Source organism: Corythoichthys intestinalis, chromosome 13 (genome assembly GCF_030265065.1).
Source record: "Corythoichthys intestinalis isolate RoL2023-P3 chromosome 13, ASM3026506v1, whole genome shotgun sequence".
NCBI lineage: Eukaryota > Metazoa > Chordata > Actinopteri > Syngnathiformes > Syngnathidae > Corythoichthys > Corythoichthys intestinalis.
Genome location: NC_080407.1, coordinates 19472710 through 19487113, shown reverse-complemented (window position 1 = coordinate 19487113; position 14404 = coordinate 19472710).

Sequence of the window (14404 nt, the reverse complement as noted above, 5' to 3'; positions counted from 1 at the left end):
CTTTTACGCCAAACATATTGTTTTGCATTGTGGCCATAAAGTTCAATTTTGGTTTCATCTGACCAGAGCACCTTCTTCCACATGTTTGGTGTGTCTCCCAGGTGGCTTGTGGCAAACTTTAAACGAGACTTTTTATGGATATCTTTGAGAAATGGCTTTCTTCTTGCCACTCTTCCATAAAGGCCAGATTTGTGCAGTGTACGACTGATTGTTGTCCTATGGACAGACTCTCCCACCTCAGCTGTAGATCTCTGCAGTTCATCCAGAGTGATCATGGGCCTCTTGGCTGCATCTCTGATCAGTTTTCTCCTTGTTTGAGAAGAAAGTTTGGAAGGACGGCCGGGTCTTGGTAGATTTGCAGTGGTCTGATGCTCCTTCCATTTCAATATGATGGCTTGCACAGTGCTCCTTGAGATGTTTAAAGCTTGGGAAATCTTTTTGTATCCAAATCCGGCTTTAAACTTCTCCACAACAGTTATCTCGGACCTGCCTGGTGTGTTCCTTGGTTTTCATAATGCTCTCTGCACTTTAAACAGAACCCTGAGACTATCACAGAGCAGGTGCATTTATACGGAGACTTGATTACACACAGGTGGATTCTATTTATCATCATCGGTCATTTAGGACAACATTGGATCATTCAGAGATCCTCACTGAACTTCTGGAGTGAGTTTGCTGCACTGAAAGTAAAGGGGCCGAATAATATTGCACGCCCCACTATTCAGTTTTTTATTTGTTAAAAAAGTTTAAATTATCCAATAAATGTTGTTCCACTTCACGATTGTGTCCCACTTGTTGTTGATTCTTGACAAAAAAATTAAATTTCATATCTTTATGTTTGAAGCCTGAAATGTGGCGAAAGGTTGCAAGATTCAAGGGGGCCGAATACTTTTGCAAGGCACTGTATGTCTCATCTTACTAGAGAACATTCTTCCAAAACGTTATTGGCTTTCTCTGGTAAATTTTGGCAAACACCAGCCTGGCTTTTTTATGTCTTTGGGTCATAAGTGGGGTCTTCCTGGGTATCCTACCATAGATTCCCTTTTCATTCAGACGCCGACGGTTGACACTGTTATACCCTCGGACTGCAGGACAGCTTGAACTTGTTCGGATGTTAGTCGAGGTTCTTTGTCCACCATCCGCACAATCTTTCGTTGAAATCCCTCATCAATTTTTCTTTTCCGTCCACATCTAGAGAGGTTAGCCACAGTGCCATGGGCTTTACACTTATTGATGACACTGCGCACGGTAGACACAGGAACATTCAGGTCTTCGGAGATGGACTTGTAGCCTTGAGATTGTCAATGCTTCCACACAATTTTGCTTCTCAAGTCCTCAGACAGTTCTTTGGTCTTCTCTCTTTTCTCCATGCTCAATGGGGTACACACAAGGACACAGGACAGAGGTTGAGTCAACTTGAATCCATTTTAACTTGCTGCAAGTGTGGTTTAGTTATTGCCACCGCCTGTTATGTGCCACAGGTAAGTAACAGGTCCTGTTAATGACACAAATTAGAGAAGCATCACATGATTTTTCAAAGGGTGCCGATTCTTTTGTCCGGCCCATTTTTGGAGTTTTGTGTAAAATGATTTTTTCCCCCATTCTCTTTTGTGTTTTTTTCATTGCAAGCAAAATAAATGAAGATATTACTACCAAAGCATTTGTAATTGCATTCGTTTTAGGGAGAAAATGAGCATTATCTGACAGAACTTTAGGGGTGCCAATACTTTTGGCCATCACTGTATAGACGTGCACGGCTGTCAATGGCATCGCCTTAATTGGGTGCCAGTTGAACGTCAATGTGCTGTAAAAGCCATTTTGCCATATGCCAAACTCCAATTTCCATGTACAAAAAATCCCATACGCCAAAAGCCATTTTTCCATATGCTGAAACAAATGCCATATGCCAAAAGCCAAATTGACATACACCAAATAACAAAATAAAAGTAAAATATAATCTTGTAATCTCAATCTATCAAAATAATTTTTAGGTTTCTAATGGATTTTAGCAATTTACAAACAAACAAAAAATTTTTTGTCGTTATTTACATGAGTGGTCATCCAAGATGGTATTGATTCAGCAGTGAGGGTCACTCTGTTCAAGGTAGATCAGATTTGACCCCTCCAGACCTAATTTAACTGGATCTTTGATATGTTCATGGTAAATGGCTATATTTTTTTCTTTTTATTGCCTTCTTGTTGTGGTTCAATGCCATTGTTGATCAAACCCTCTTCCTCCGAATCCATGTCCCCTCTTTCTGGGGATTCATCTTCAGACTTTGCATAATTCACTGCTTCTACTCGCCTCCTAAAGACTGGATGCGCTTCTACTGGTGTTCTACACCTTCTTCTATCCCTGCCTTGTCGTTGTGATGCTATTTTGTCAATATCATTGTGAGGAAAAATTGACTATTCCAACAGAGGCATGATATGAAACAACACGGGTGCAAGATGGCGGCCACTGACGCAAACTTTGACTGGGTTTTTTTAGTCACCTCGGGAAAACTCGGATACGAGTGTATAGGGTTAATTTCGAGTGATGACGTGACTCGCAGCCCACCTTTAACTGCTAAATGAACCGGAAGTGGTGCCATTCGTTTTTGCTACGTTTGTGCTAGTTGTTGTGACACCCCTCTGCTATTGAGAGAGTTGGTACGCTCCGTCAGCAGTGGGAGTTAGGATAGGGAAAAGCTGCGAGTGACATCATCACTCGAAATTAATATATCAATACCTATAAAACTAGAACAAACCGATGGCATTGCGGTTCCATTCCCCCGTAGATGGAGGGGCTGCGTGACATCATCGCTACAAATTAAAAGTAGAATATCTCCAAAACCGTTCCAGCACAAACGAACATACCGGCACAAAAGTAGCACAAACGATTGACCTCATTTTTAAATACATTTGCATGCGAGGTGTTTTGCTTCTCATTCATGAGCTTAGCACTAGTAAATAGCGCTTTTATTTTCAATCCCATTGGTGGTATTGTCCCAAGTAAGTGATGAAGTGTAAGGCATTGTAATGCAAAGCCACAAAGTGTGCGTGTGCGCGTTGACGCTTCCTGGCTCTTGTTAGGCTGAGTGATGTTCACACAGGCAGCCAATTATGGAGTAGTGGTCACTTGAGGACTCCAGTCACTTCATGGGAAATTAAAAATACATTAGTAGCAACAATGGTCGCAGGAACGTGCCCGTCTGTGCAGTTGGCTTCTTGCTATTCATCTGTCCTTCCTCGCCTCGGGGAGCATTACATCATTACACGGCCAAACCTCGCATTAGCTTTGGGTCTGGACCAAAAAGTTGAGCGCGGTCCTGAAAATATTGAATAGCTTTCGGCAAAGGAGTTACAAAGAAGTAAATCCAAAAAAAAAAATTCTTTTATTGTATCAATTCATGTGTTGTTTTTATATTAAAATATTTTATTGAAGTTTTCTGTTCGTCCCCACTCTCACTGTCCACTCTGTTAACTGTGTTAGTGTCCGTTTAAGAAAATTCCTCATTTATTAATAACATCACTCTTCTGGATTAACATAAAAAATTGGCGGGAAACTCAATTGTGGTCAGTAATTGTATTTTTGACCTCTTTTAAAAATCATGATTTTGCAGTTTTGTCATGTATGTTCACTGTGCTTGCTCATAATGTGTTCACTCTGTCAAAGCTATATATCGAAGAAATTGAATCGTTTAAAAGGTTTATTTGTAAAATGGTAAGATTTCTCATCAAGTATCCACAGTCATGTTAGCTATTGTGCTAGCAAAGCTAGGTTGAGGGCTAACAAAATGTACCCTCTGTTCGTGTGTGATCACAACTTGTCCACTCTATCAAAGCAATAGATCAAAGAAATTGACTCATTTCATAAGGCTTATTTGTAAAATTATAGATTTCACATCACGTATCCAAAGTCATGTTAGCTATTATGCTAGCAAAGCTATGCCGAGGGCTATTTTTAGCACAAAATGTCCACTCTGTTAAAGCTATTTATCAAAGAAATGTATTGAATTTAATCATTTCAAAGGGTTTATTTGTTTTTTTCATCAAGTATCCAAAGTCATGTTGGCTATTATGCTAGCAAAGCTAGGCTGAGTGCTAACATTAGCACAAAATCTCATTCTGTCAGTGTGTTATCACAAGGTGTCCACTTTGTCAAAGCTATATATCAAAGAAATTGAATTATTTCAAAGGGTTTATTTGTAAAATTATAAGATTTCTCATGAAGCATCTAAAGTCATGTTAGCGACTATAAAGCACAATATAATAATAGTAATTATATAAATCATAAATTTTATTTCTTAAATTGAATTGACTCATGGTAAAAGGTTGTTATGGAATTTTGCCGTGTCCCCACTGTGTTTCATTCAAATTCAGTCTATAAAATAATTAGGTAGGGGAAAAAATCCAAAATAATTATGATTTTATCGTTAGTCATGTGTTGTTTTTAAATTAAATATTTTATTAGAAAAATATATATATTTGCTGTTTGTCCACAGTGTCGCTGTCGGTCCACATTGTCACTGTCCACTCTGTTAATTTGTGTTAGTTTCCCTTCACGAAAACATCCCAGCTGTGGCGGGAAGTTCAACTGTGGCAAATAATTTTAATTTTGAACTCCTTTAAAAATCTGATTTTGCGTATTTTTATTAATGTATGTTCAGTGTGGTTGATACTAATGTGTCCACTCTGTCAAGGCTATATATCAAAGAAATTGAATTTTTTCAAAAGGTTTATTTGTAAAGTTACACATTTCAAGTATTCAAAGTCATGTTAGCTATTTTGCTAGCAAAGCTAGACTGAGGGCTTATATTAGCACAAAATGTATCCTCTGTTAATGTGTCATCATAACCTGTCCACTCTGTTAAAGCTATATATCAAAGAATTGAATCATTTTTTAAAGATTTATTTGTAAATTTATAGATTTCACATCACATATCCAAACTCATGTTAGCTATTATGCTTGCAAAGCTATGCTGAGGGCTATTTTAGCACAAAATGTCCACTCTGTTTAAGCTATTCAACAAAGAAATGCATTAAATTGAATCATTTCAAAAGGTTTATTTGTAAAACTATAGATTTCACATTACGTATCCAAAGTAATATTAGCTATTATGCTAGCAAACCTATGCTGAGGGCTATTTTTAGCCCATAATGTCCATTCTTAAGCTATTTAGCAAAGAAATGTATTCAATTCAATTATTTCAAAAGGTTTATTTGTAAAATTATACATTTTTCATCATGTATCCAAGGTTATGTTAGCGATTATGCTAGCAAAGCTAGGCTGAGGGCTAATGTTAGCACAAAAAATCCCCTCTGTTAGCGTGTGATCACGTATCCATTCTGTAAAAGCTATATATCAAAGACATTGAATCATTTCTAAAGTAGGGCTGTCAAAAATATCGCGTCAACGGGCGGTAATTAATTTTTTTAATTAATCACGCTAAAATATTTGCGATTAATTACGATTCATTTCTAAGCTGTAATTAACTCGATTAAAAATTTTAATCGTTTGACAGCCCTATTCTAAAGGTTTATTTCTAAAATGATACATTTCCCCATCGAGTACCCCAAGTCATGCTAGCTAATATGCTAGCAAAGCTAGGCTGACGTGCTAATATTAGCACAAAATGTCCCCTCTGTTAGTGTGTGATCATAACGTGTCAACTATGTTAAAGCTGTATATCAAAGAATTGAATTGAATCGAATCCTTTTCACAGATTTATTTGTAAAACTAAAGATTTATCATCACGTATACAAAGTCGTGTTAGCTATTATGCTAGCAAAGCTATGCTGTGGGCTGTTATCCACTCTGTTAAAGCTATTTATCAAAGAAATGTATTGAATTAAATTATTTCAAAAGGTTTATTTGGAAAATTATAGATTTCACATCACTTATCAAGAGTCATGTTCGCTATTATGCTAGCAAACCTATGCTGAGGGCTATTTTTTAGCACAAAATGTCCACTCTGTTAAAGCTGTATATCAAAGAAATTTATTGAATTCAATTATTTCAAAAGGTTTATTTGTAAAATTATAAATTTCACATCGCGTATCCAAAGTCATGTTTGCTATTATGCTAGCAAAGCTATGCTGAGGGCTATTTTTTTTAATACAAAATGTCCACTCTGTTAAAGCTATATATCAAAGAAATGTATTGAATTCAATTATTTCAAAAGGTTTATTTATACAATTATAAATTTCACATCACGTATCCAAAGTCATGTGAGCTATCATGCTAGCAAAGCTATGCTGAGGGCTATTTTTAGAACAAAATGTCCACTCTGTTAAAGCTATTTATCGAAGAAATGTATTGAATTCAATTATTTCAAAAGGTTTACTTGTAAAATGATACATGTTTCATCAAGTATCCAAAGTCATGTTAGCTATTATGCTAGCAAAGCTATGCTGAGGGCTATTTTTAGCCTAAAATGTCCACTCTGTTAAAGCTATTTATCAAAGAAATGTATAGAATTGAATTATGTCAAAAGGTTTATTTGTAAAATTACAGTTTCACATCACTTATCCCAAGTCATGTTCGCTATTATGCTAGCAAAGCTATGCTGAGGGCTATTTTTAATACAAAATGTCCACTCTGTTAAACTTATTTATCAAAGAAATGTATTAAATTGAATTATTTCAAAAGGTTTCTTTATAAAATTATGGATATCACATCATGTATCTGGTAGTGTGTGATCACAACGTGTCCACTCTGTCGAAGCTATATTAAAGAAATTGAATCATTTCAAAGGTTTATTTGTAAAATTACAAGATTTCTCAACGTTTCCACTCTGTATATCAAAGAAAATAAATCATTTCAAAAGGTTTATTTGTAAAATGACACATTTCCCCATCAAGTATCCAAAGTCATGCTCGCTATTATGCTAGCAAAGCTAAGCTAAAGAGCTAACTTTAGCACAAAATGTCCTCTATGTTAGTGTTCATATGGCACCCTATTTAAAAAATGACCAATGAGTGACGGAAAAATTCTAGATTATATCATCATTGTGACAGGTTTTGTTCATGCAACTGTAACTATATGGAACTATATAAACGAAAACCAGCTTGCATGAGATTCTTTGACTTCTAGTAAAAAAAAGTAGCTTAACAGCATGTGGAATGTTAAGCCACTGACATTCCCCCTGCGCTCACCAATCTCTTTGGAGGCTATTTAAAGAATGCACTTGGTGTGAACTCTCCCGCAAAAACAAGCTACTCCAAGTTATTACTTGTGAGCGGGAATCTGATTATTAATAGATAAAACGGCGTGAACGCAGTATTTGCAGTACAATCGTGCCTTGTGTGTCTTTTGAGGTTACTGTAGGGCGCTAAAGTGCTGCGTTTGCTAAAATAGCAAATGGCCGCATCGGCCTCTACAGTGATAAAGGCAGATGGGTTTGCAATGAATGACACACTCAGCGGAGTACGTAATTAAATGTGGGTTTTTGTAATTTAACTGTCCCCCTTTGACGGTGATAGACGTCTAATCCATTTGAACTTGAAGCCACAAGATTACGCGTCCTTGAGTCGGACGAGGTCGGCTATTTTCTCACATCCGTTGACGAGTCGCAGTGCAAGGTCGCTGACCGTTTGGCTTCTTTCACAGGGAAAAAGACTCACCTTGAAGTACTTTGAGAAGACGCCGACAACTCAAACTCGATAAGGTTGCCTTTGTTGTCATTGTGCATCACTTTTAAAAAAGTAAGCGGGTTTTGGTATAAAGGTCAATTTAGCTTGTGTAAAACACATTATTAGGAGTAATAATTACAGTTAAGTCAATAAAAGAATGACCTTGGCTTTTATCTAACTTAAATTTAGTTTTAAATCAAGTTTGATAGTTATTCAATCTGCTAAACGTACTTATTATAATTGTCCTGTAACTGAATGCAACCAAATAGCGCTTGAGCAGCCCGTAAAAATGCATTCATTGTATCACAAATCGGACAGATTAAATAGTTTTTCTGGTTAAACAGCTTAATACTTGAAGGACTCACAATTTGTCACACAAATCAAATCTTCCATGGCATACTGTTTTAAAGCAAAGTTACTGTTGTCAGTCAGGTCAGAAGGCTTGCAAGTCTCCCTGCTACTGGTAACCTGTAAGCCAGTACTACCTGTTTCAGGGTCAGATCAATGTGGACTAAACCATCTCCTCCACCATCTCCTTCTGTAGATTGGTGCTGAGGGTGACTGGACACCCAGATGGAATAAAAGCAAGATCCATCTTCAAGGGTCCCAGCTCAGGAGAGCCAACAGCGGCCATCCAGCAAAACCAGGGCAGATGAAACTAGATAGCCTTGGCATACCATTCATCTAGGACAAGGACATCCATCTTTACCAGGGAAGCCCAGACTTCTCTCTCCCCAGCCAGTGGGATCCCAAGGCGTTCCCAGGCCAACCAAGAGACTCTCCTATACTGTAGCGTCTCCTGGGTAGTCCCCGGGGCCTCCTTCCGGTGGGACTTGCCCGGAACACCTCTCCATGCAGGCATTCGAACCAAATGCCCGAGCCACCTCAGCTAGCTCCTCTCAATGCTGAGGAGTAGCGACTCCACACCAAGTCACTCCCGAATGACGGAGCTTCTCACCCTGTTTCTGTGGGAGAGCCCGGACACCCTGCGGAGGAAACTTATTTCGTCCGCTTGTATCTGGCATCTTGTTCTTTCAGTCACAACCCACAGCTCAAGGTGTGGGTAGGAACGTAGATCGACTGGTAAATCGAGAGCTTCGCCTTTCGGCTCAGCTCCTTCTTCACCGCTACGGACCGGTGCAGAGTCCGCATTACTGCAGACGCTGCACCAATCCGCCTGTCAATCCTCCGCTCCCTCCTACCCTCGCTCGTGAACAAGAACCCAGGTACTTGAACTCCTCCACTTGGGGCAGGCTCTCATCCCCTCATTCCACCTTTTCCTGACTGAGGACTATGTTCTCGGATTTGGAGGATCTGATCTTCATCCCAACCGCTTAACAATCAACTGCAAACCCCTCCAGTGAGAGTTGGAGGTGACAGCTTGATGAAGCCAACAGCATCACATCATCTGCAAAAAGCAGAGATGGAATGCTAAGGCCACCAAACCCAACCCTCTCAACGCTCTGGCTGCGTCTATATATTCTCTCCATAAAAATTATAAACAGAATCGGTGACAAAGGGCAGCCTTGGCGGAGTCCAACACTCACAGGGAACGAATTTGACTTAATGCCGTCAATGCGGACCAAACTCTGGCACCGGTCGTACAGGGACCGAAGAAGCCCTCATTAAAGTGGCTTGGTACCCTGTAGCGGTGGGAATCTTGGAGCACCAAACAATTCGATTAAGATTACGATTCAGAGCCTACGACGATAAGATGGCGGCTGTTTACTAACGCCGGCAAGTCTGTCATTTCACATCTAGTTCTATATACATGTGATATCTACTGTTGCATTATGTGGTTATATTAGTTTGTTTGAAGCGGCTGTCGGTTGCTGTCAGGTATTCTTATTTTTTTAACGAGCGGTATAAGTTGTTGGTCCATTCCTCATTGCATCCCGAAGACCGCGCTGTCTGTGTTTTAGCTCCGCTTTATTTGGCACATTTCAATTATAGGAATTTGGATGTTTGTGAATCGTTCTCCAATCTTCCACGACTGAATCGCGAATAATCTAATAATGGGAAATTTTGCACGCCTCTAGTACCCCTACTCACTGGAGCGACTACGTCACAGATGTGTGGTCCTTGAACAGGCAGAGATCGCCAGCATCGAGGCTATTCTGCTGAAGTCACATTTACAGTGGGGCAAATAAGTATTTAGTCAACCACTAATTGTGAAAGTTCTCCTACTTGAAAATATTAGAGAGGCCTGTAATTGTCAACATGAGTAAGGGACAGAATGTGGAAAAAAAAAACAGAAAATCACATTGTTTGATTTTTAAAGAATTTATTTGCAAATCATGGTGGAAAATAAGTATTTGGTCAATACCAAAAGTTCATCTCAATACTATGTTATGTACCCTTTGTTGGCAATAACGGAGGCCAAACGCTTCACAAGCTTTTCACACACTGCTGCTGGTATTTTGGCCCATTCCTCCATGCAGATCTCCTCTAGCGCAGTGATGTTTTGGGGCTGTCGTTGGGCAACACGGACTTTCAACTCCCTCCACAGATTTTCTATGGGGTTGAGATCTGGAGACTGGCTAGGCCACTCCAGGACCTTGAAATGCTTCTTACGAAGCCACTCCTTTAGTTGCCCTGGCTGTGTGTTTGGCATCATTGTCATGCTGAAAGACCCAGCCACGTCTCATCATCAATGCCCTTGCTGATGGAAGGAGATTTTCACTCATAATCTCTCGATACATGGCCCCATTCATTCTTTCCTTTATACAGATCAGTCGTCCTGGTCCCTTTGCAGAAAAACAGCCCCAAAGCATGATGTTTCCACCCGCATGCTTCATAGTGGGTATTTTGTTCTTCGGCTGCAATTCAGTATGGGCGGCCGTGGCGCAGTTGGTAGCTTGAGTTGTCCTTTGACCGAAGGGTCAGCTGTTCGATTCCCAGCTATAACTGCCCACTGTCGAAGTGCTCTTGGGCAAGGCACTGAACCCTAACTTGCCCCCAATGGGTTGGCAATGCCTTGCATGGCAGCAGCACCATTGGTGTGTGAATGTGTGCGTGCAAGTTTGTGCTAATGTAAAGCGCTTTAGCCATTGTAACAATGTAGATAAAGCGCTAAATAAGTACTCTCTCCATTTACCTGTGTTTCTATCAAAAAGTTCTATTTTGGTTTCATCTGACCATAACACATTCCCCCAGTCCTCCTCTGGATCATCCAAATGCTCTCTAGCGAACCGCAGACAGGCCTGGACGTGTACTTTCTTCAGCAGGGGGACACGTCTGGCAGTGCAGGATTGGAGTCCCTGGCGGCACATTGTGTTACTGACAGTAGCCTTTGTTATTGTGGTCCCAGCTCTCTGTAGGTCATTCACAAGGTCCCCCCGTGTGGTTCTGGGATTTTTGCTCGCCGTTCTTGTTATCATTTTGACGCCACGGGGGAAGATATTGCATGGACCCCCAGATCGAGGGAGATTATCAGTGGTCTTGTATGTCTTCCATTTTCTAGTAATTGCTCTAGTTTTTGATTTCTTCACACCAAGCATTTTACCTATTGCAGATTCGGTCCTCCCAGCCTGGTGCAGGTCTACAATTTTGTCTCTGGTGTCCGTCTTTGGTCTTTGGTCTTGGCCATAGTGGAGTTTGGAGTGTGACTGACTGAGACAGTGGACAGGTGTCTTTTATACCGATAATGAGTTAAAACAGGTGCCGTTAATACAGGTAACGAGTGGAGCCTCGTTAGACCTCGTTAGAAGACGTTAGACCTCTTTGACAGCCAGAAATCTTGCTTGTTTGTAGGTGACCAAATACTTATTTTCCACTCTAATTTGGAAAGAAATTCTTTAAAAATCAAACAATGTAATTTTCCGTTTTTTTTCCCCCACATTCTGTCTCTCATGGTTGACGTTTACCCATGCTGACAATTACAGGCCTCTCTAATCTTTTCAAGTAGGAGAACTTGCACAATTGGTGGCTGACTAAATACTAAGGGTGTAATGGTACATGTATTTGTATTGAACCGTTTCGGTTCGGGGTCCTCGGTTCGGTACGGGGGCGTACCGAACGAGTTTCTGACGAAATGTAAGGTGCAGTCAAATTTAGCGCGTTAACGGGCGTTAATTAATTTTTTTGAATTAATCACATTAAAATATTTGACTCATTTAACGCAAGCGCGGAATGCCCGCTCATGCTTCCCATAATCCCACTGTTACGTCCCACGGGCGGCTTCTAAGGGCGTAACATAAAACGAGACACTCACACAAGTTGCAAGTGGACACAAATTTATTCCCACAAGTCGAACTCGCAATGAACAAAATATACAAAATGCGGAAGAAGCTGGCTTCAGCGTAAACCCAGGCCAAAACAACAAACAAAATGAAACTACACTTGAACCCCACCCGCTAAGTAAACCCTGATCGTAAAAAAGAAAAAAACAATACAGCCACTAACCTGGTTTCTACACTAAACAAAACGGGTTGAACGAAAACGGCATTTTACCTCTACTACTGCGGTGCTCTTATTTACAGTGGTGAACAAAAACGATCCAATAACGAATGAACGCAAAATACCTCACCGAAGGAGCGGGAATGTAACAAAATAGTGATCAAATGCACAGGTGAATGAATAGCGAGCAAACAGCTGGCGAGGAGGTACGCGGCACGTATGCTGTCAAATGCGAAGTTGCGAACTCGAGTGTTGACTGTAAAATGACGAGTGGTCAGATGACTTTTGTTAACGCTACAATACAACACACACGCGGGTATGCAAGCTCAAACAACGGCCTAATAGTATTACCCAGAGCCGTATTACCGTGTATCGGATTAGCTGCCGTAAAGCAAGTGTCGTTATTGCCGCAAATGTAAACAAAGCGCTGCATAATGGATACATGTCAGACAGCGGCTAGTTCGGGTGGCCCGTCAGCGGCGGTGACGTCGTCAGCCCGTCCGGCGTCAATCAGAGTACGCCACGTTGGGAGGGGAGGCAGCCAGCTGGCGGACGCGGCGATCAGATAGATGACTGACAGTCTCAAAAAAGATAACCATTAAACGGCCAGGGCCGTCGCACCACTCAGAAGTGATTGATTGATTGATTTTATTTCGAAAACATGCATCACATTATGGATATACAAGAATACAAACAAAACATAAGATTTGAAAAGGAGTAGGAAGAAGTAAAAACTTATATGAATCCTACCCCTTTGTCCGCTGCATACTCATCAGCATGAATCAGACAAAACAAATACAATTGACAACAGTTCAATAATGCCTAAAGAACAATTGTTGGCATCACTCAACATTTTCTCAACATAAATACTATAATTCATTTCTATAATTACAGAAAACAAGATCTTTGTATTTTCTCTTAAACGCTCAAATTAGCGCTTTTCTTTAGGTCCTCAGTAAGTTTGTTCCACAAGTCCACACCTAAAATTGAAGGACAAAAACTCTTTTTTTGTTGTACGGTGGTATTGCTTTTTGAAATTTAACTCCCCTCTCAGATTATACCCTCCTTGTCTATTTGAAAACAAAACTTGTATATTTCCAGGTAATGCGTTCTTCCGTGCCTTGAACATGATTATGGCCGTTTTGAATTTGACTAGATCCAGGAATTTTAACTGCTTGGATTCCAAGAACAGTCTATTTTTATGTTCGAGGTATTTAGCCTTGTGCACTATTCTTATTGCCTTTTTTTGAAGTACCACAAGTGACTGTAAATTGCTGGGATATGTATTGCCCCAAACCTCCACACAGTAGCTGAGGTATGGCATTACTAATGAAGAGAACAAGATATGGCGTGCTTTATAATTTAAAAAGGGTTTCGTTTTGTTCAGTAGTCCAACACTTTTTGCCAGTTTTGTTTTTATGTGCTTTATTTGTGACTTCCAATTCAACTGTTCATCCAGTATTACACCTAAAAATTTAGTCTGTTACTCGCTCAATTTCGCTATTGTCTATAATTATCTTTTCTTCAGTTTGTCTTTTTATTTCCAAACAAAATATATTTAGTTTTTTCCATATTTATTGATAATTTGTTTAGCGTGAACCAGTGATTCAGATATGTTAATTCAGTCATTACCTCATGCATCAGATTCGTTAAAAATTTTCCTGAGCATAGGATGCTGGTGTCATCTGCAAAGAGTAGAAATTTTAATTTTTTAGATGTCATACATAGGTCATTGATAAATAGTATAAATAGTTTTGGACCCAATACAGAGCCCTGTGGTACTCCAACTGTAATGTCCGATAATGATGATCTGTAATCACCAATCTGTACGTACAGTTTGCGATTTCCCATGTAACTTTTTAACCATTCCAGAACAATGCCTCTAAACCCGTATCTTTCCATTTTCCCAAATAATATATCATGGTTTATTGTATCGAATGCCTTTTTTAAATCCACAAAAACACCAACTACGTGATTACTTTTGTCAATACAACTAGATATTTCTTCAGTAAGGTCAAGCAATGCAAGTGCAGTTGATCTTTGTTCTCTGAACCCATACTGGCTTTCCGACAAAATACTAAATTTTTCCAAGAAAATTTTAAGTCTCTTTTCGAATAGTTTCTCCAGTCTTTTTGAGAACTGGCACAATAAAGACACCGATAATTGGAATATAATTTGCTGTCACCTGATTTATAAAGTGGAATGACTTTGGCCGTTTTCATTTTCTGTGGAAAAACACCAGTACTAAAAGAGAGGTTGCAGATGTAGGTTAGCGGATTTACTATACTATGTATTACAGTTTTTACAATCGTCATGTCAATCCCATTGCAATCAGTTGAAGTCTTGTTTTTGAATGTATTTACTGTGTCAATAACCTTGTTTTCCACCT